This window comes from Microtus pennsylvanicus, chromosome 4 (assembly GCF_037038515.1).
Source record: "Microtus pennsylvanicus isolate mMicPen1 chromosome 4, mMicPen1.hap1, whole genome shotgun sequence".
NCBI lineage: Eukaryota > Metazoa > Chordata > Mammalia > Rodentia > Cricetidae > Microtus > Microtus pennsylvanicus.
Genome location: NC_134582.1, coordinates 143333961 through 143339639, shown reverse-complemented (window position 1 = coordinate 143339639; position 5679 = coordinate 143333961). Strand labels below are relative to the sequence as shown.

Below are 5679 nucleotides of genomic sequence, written 5' to 3'. Positions count from 1 at the left end.
TAGATTATAATCTTGAGAAACAGGGAGTTACCCTCTTGTGATTATCACTGGTATTTTCAGAATCTTCCAATGACGCCCTCCCTACCCCCTTTGGGTTGTGGTTTCTTCCCTTAAATACCCCTTCCCCCAGCTACTCAGGTTTGAATTCCTCTACCTCTGAGTGGGATATAAGTCTTGGCCCCTGTGTGCTTGTTCCTGTCAATAAACCTCATGTGATTACAGCAAGGAAGGTCTCTCGTGAGTTCTTGGGGGAGTCATGTTATCCCCAGACTTGAGTGAGATCTCTCAACTCCGGGGATCTTTCAACAGTATGGATGCAATTACAAGTCTTTGTTTTCTGGCTAAATTCAGCCTGTGTCCTGAGAACTTCAGTGAGGTGGAGTTTAGGAGTGATGGACTGGGCCTGCAAGATGGCTCAGTGAATAAGGATGCTTGAGACCAATCCTGCTGTCCTGAGTTCAGTCTCTGGGACTCACAAGGTGGAAGGAGGTCACCAACAACTCAAGATACACACTATGACCCTGATACCAACATCCACAACTCCACCCACACCTCACACATGAGTAAATAAAATGTAATAATTTTTTAAGTGATAGACTGGCTTATTCAGCAGAAGAAGGTCCCAAGGCAGGACTACATTCAGTCTGTGGCACAGTGATTGCTCATGGCCCCCATCTAGCGCTACAGTGAAAAGGAACACCAATGGCATGTATTAGTGGCTTTTCTGTTGTTGGAATAAAATACCATGACCAAAGCACCTTATAGAAGAAAGAGTTAATTTCAGAGGAGTGGTTTCCAATGGGAGAGAAGCTGCTGGGGCTGGAGCAGGGAGCCCAGAGGTCACATCAACCACTAACATGAGACAGAGAGTGAACTCACTTTTTTGGTTTTAGTTTTGTTTGTTTGTTTATTCTTAAAACCCACCTCCATGACATACTTCCTCCAGCCAGGCTCCACTTCCTAAAGATTACAACCATCCCCAAACCCTGCACACATCAGGGACCAAATATTCAAACACACAAACTTATGGAAAACGTCTCTCACACAAACCACCACAGGCAGAAAAATATAAAATGTGTACAACTTCCTAAGGAAAAGAGTCCAAATAAGTTTAAAACCACAACCAAGACATAGACGGAAAGAAGCTGAACCGTTAAGAGAGCCACCTGCTCTGTGCTGGGACAATAGGAAACGGCTTTAAAGGCAAGGTCTCACCCATCCACGACTCCAACTTATGAAAATCCAAATATATCCTGAAAGAGAGAATGCTGAAGGGGCATTTCCCTGCCCTGGACAGCAACTGCTCAGGAAAGCGCTTCACTGGGCTCAGCACACAGAGGCTGCTGCAGCTGTGCTCCAAGGGGACCACACCCTAAGATAGCAGAATTCGTCATTCATGTGTTATTGGTTTTCATGCATGGAGGCTAAGGATGTCATAGAGGCTTGCACCACAGATCCAGGCTACTAATGCCAGGCTGTAAGTGAAAGTTTCTATCCCACCCAGTCCTGCAGCTAAAATGTCCTGCGGAAATGAGGAGCACGAGACACAAACAAACCCACGTGTGTAAGTTTATTAAGAAGATTTGTGCAGACAAGCTCAGTAAAGCAGTGAACAGAAAGGGAAGAAGAGGGCATGGGAATGGCGCGATTAGCTTTTAAAGGTTTCCCAGCACATGCACATGAGGGGGAAAGATGTGCCCACGTCAGACGCTGATGACGGGTATGCTACGCCCTATGTCTGCATGGGGGGGGCTTCTACGTCAGACGCTGGTGACGCAGATGGTGGGCGACTGTCACATGTGCACCTGGGATCCATGTGCCGGCCTCAGAAACGAGAAGTGCAGCCTTACAGGTGGCTAAAAGGAATTACAGCAGCTATTCAATCTCAAAGAAACACAAAAAAACTGTATTAATTATAACACTGTTTGGCCAATGGCTCATGCATATTCCTAAGTAGCTCTTACATCTTAAATTAACCCATTTCTATTATTTTATGTTTTACCACAAGGCTCATGGATTGTTACCTCACATCTTGCTTCTTGAGTGGCTACATGGCATCTGGATGATGACTGCGCCTCAGCCTTTCCTCTTCCCAGAATCCTCCTAGTCTGGTCAGCACAAGTGTACTTCCAGCTTGGCCTTTGGCCAATCAGCATTTCATTAAATCAATATGAATGACAAACTTTTACAGTGTACAAGAACATTATCCGACACCAGGCAATCTGGCAAGGTTGCTGTCTTAGTTACTGTTCTATTGCTGTGAAGAAACCACAATCAAGTCAACGCTTATAAAAGAGATCATTTAATAGGGGACTTGCTTGCATTTTTAGAGGATTAGCCATGGTATTTCATTCCAACAACAGAAAAGCAACTAATACATGCCATCCGTGTTCCTTTTCACTGTAGCGCTAGATGGGGGCCATGCCTGGAAGCAGATAGGCATGTGTTGGAGCAGTAGCTGAGAGTTTTGCATCATGATCTGCAGGCAGAAAAAGAGAGAGACTAGTCCTGGTGCGAGCTTTTGAAACTTCAAAGTCCATTCCCAGTGACATATCTTCTCCAGCAAGATCACACCTATCCCAATAAGGACACACCTCCTAATTCTTCTCAAACAATTCTACCAACTGGTGACTAAGCATTCAAATATATGAGCCGACAGGGTTGGGGGGCATTCTCTCAAACAAACTCAGTTACAGTCTCTCTTAGCAATGTTTCCTGTTTCTGTGACAAGAATGACTTAAGGGTCAAAGAGTTTCCTTTAGCTCAACTTGAAGATACAGTCCACCGTGATGAGGAAATCATGGTGATACAGTCCACCGTGATGAGGAAATCGTGGTGATACAGTCCACTGTGATGAGGGAATGAATTATGGTGACTGCATCACCGTTATGAGGGAATCGGGTGACTGCATCTTGAAGATACAGACCACTGTGGTGAGGGAATCGTGGTGAATGCATCTTGAGTCAGTCACCTTACATCTGCAGTCAGCAAGCAGAGAAAGAATGCTTGCACTTGGCTCCCTTTCTCCTTTTTCTAACGCCCAAGATTTCAGTCCAGGCAATGGTGTTACTTACTGTGGGTCAGTTTTTCTCACTTCAACCTTATTAGAATAAGCTCTCATGGTCATGCCCAGAGTCCTGTCTCCCACGTAATTCTGTTAATAGGTCTCAAGCTGACAATTGAGATTACCATCACTGAGTTCCTGTAAGAAGGCCCTCTGAGGCCATGTTTAAAGCTGTGAAGATGAACCCTAAGCTTCAGTAAAGACCCCACAATGTTGGAGGTGTCAGAACTGCAGGGTATGACGTGAGTCCCAGGCATCAAACTCACATTACCAGGCTTGGTGAAAAGCACCTTTAGCCTGTGGACCATCTCACTGCCTTGTTTTCATATATATTTAGTATGCATGTTATTTCTTCAGGCTCAGAAGCAATCTTAAAAGAGAATTTAAATAAAAGTTATAGAAATTTCAAATGAAATGTGATATCTGTGTGTTTGTGTGTGTGTGTGTGTGTGTGTGTGTGTGTGTGTGAGAGAGAGAGAGAGAGAGAGAGAGAGAGAGAGAGAGAGAGAGAGAGAGAGAGCGCTGTAGGGCTTGGCCTGATCTCTTTAGGCTGTGGGACACCTAGAACAGATTTTGAGCAGGGCACTAGCTTTTAATCACAAATCCCTTCAAGCATGACAGAAAGGAAGGCACACTCAGGGAAATTACATTTTACCAGAGCAAAGGCCTCAGAGCTTTCCTGACATTCAGAGCCAACATGGCCACACAAGGCAAAGCCTGAAAGACGTTGAGATAAGAAAATAAGAATAGGGGCTGGAGAGATGGCTCAGTGGTTAAGAGCATCGCCTGCTCTTCCAAAGGTCCTGAGTTCAATTCCCAGCAACCACATGGTGGCTCACAACCATCTGTAATAAGGTCTGGTGCCCTCTTCTGGCCTGCAGGCATACACACAGATAGACTATTGTATACATAACAAATCAATAAATAAATATTTAAAAAAAAAGAAAAGAAAATAAGAATATCAGGGCTGGAGAGACGGCCCAGTGGTTAGGGCACTAGCTGCCCTCCAAGTTCAATTCCAGCACTGTCACGGAAGTTCACAAATGTCTGTAACTTCAGCCAAGACGTCTGCCACTCTCTCCTGGCCTCCATGGGTGCCAGGAGAACAGTAGTGCACAGACACACATACATACAGGTGAGACATCCATGCACATAAAATACAAAATAGAGCTCTCTCCTCCAGCCCGGCAAGGTGCCCAAGGGAAAGAAGGCCAAGGGGAAGAAGTTGGCCCCGGCCCCCGCCGTCGTGAAGAAGCAGGAGGCGAAGAAGGTGGTGAATCCTTTGTTTGAGAAGAGGCCTAAGAACTTCGGCATTGGGCAGGACATCCAGCCCAAGAGAGATCTCACGCGCTTCGTCAAATGGCCCCGCTACAATAGGCTGCAGCGGCAGAGGGCCATCCTCTATAAGCGGCTCAAAGTTCCTCCAGCCATTAACCAGTTCACCCAGGCCCTGGACCGGCAAACAGCTACCCAGTTGCTTAAACTTGCCCACAAGTACAGGCCAGAGACCAAGCAGGAAAAGAAGCAGAGGCTGCTGGCCCGTGCTGAGAAGAAAGCTGCTGGCAAAGGGGATGTCCCGACTAAGAGACCACCTGTCCTTCGAGCGGGCGTCAATACAGTCACCACTTTGGTAGAGAACAAGAAGGCTCAGCTGGTGGTGATTGCCCACGACGTAGACCCCATTGAGCTGGTGGTCTTCCTGCCTGCTCTCTGTCGCAAGATGGGGGTCCCCTACTGCATCATCAAGGGAAAGGCCAGGCTGGGGCGGCTGGTCCATAGGAAGACGCGCACCACTGTTGCCTTCACACAGGTTAACTCGGAAGACAAGGGTGCTCTGGCCAAGCTGGTGGAAGCTATTAGGACCAATTACAAAGACAGATATGATGAGATCCGCCGCCACTGGGGAGGCAACGTCCTGGGTCCTAAGTCTGTGGCTCGAATTGCCAAGCTGGAAAAGGCAAAGGCCAAAGAACTCGCCACTAAACTGGGTTAAATGTACTGCTGAGTTTTCTGTACATAAATATAATTATAAAACTTCCAAAAAAAATACAAAATAGAGCCTGGAGAGAAGGCGAGGTAGTTAAGAGTACTTGTTGCTCTTGAAGAGGACCAAGGTTCAGTCCTAGCACCCACACAGTGGTTCAAAACTTCATAATTCCAGTTCCAGGGAATCTCATGCCCTCTTTTTGGCTTCTGTGGGCATGAGGCATGCATGTGTTACACATACATATTCTTATTCCTAAAGATGTTTCTAAGATGTTTGCGGTGCAGCTGCTAGCCCCGAAGAGATGGTTGTCCGTATCTGTAAGATCCCCGGGCAGGCTGGCAGAGCCCGCCATGCAACAAGTGGCTACAGTTTCCCACCAGCGGGAGGGTACACTCCGCGCGGACACAAAAATAGGCATAAAGCTAAAATATTTATTACAGGAGAAAGAGAAGGAGAGAGAGAGAGAGAGAGAGAGAGAGAGAGAGAGAGAGAGAGAGAGAGAGAGAGAGAAAAGGAGAGGAGAGACAAAGCCCTGTGTGTACACTGGGAGAGAACAAAAGAGAGAGAAATGGCGGCGGAGGTCAGAGGTAAAAAAGGAGTGGGCATGGCTTGTCCCTTAAAGCGACAG

General features: G+C 46.7%; 1 pseudogene; it reads left to right on the top strand.

Annotated features, from left to right (window-relative positions):
- Window positions 1-1692: 1692 nt before the first annotated feature.
- Window positions 1693-5105, top strand: LOC142849087 (large ribosomal subunit protein eL8 pseudogene; annotated as a pseudogene).
- Window positions 5106-5679: the final 574 nt, after the last annotated feature.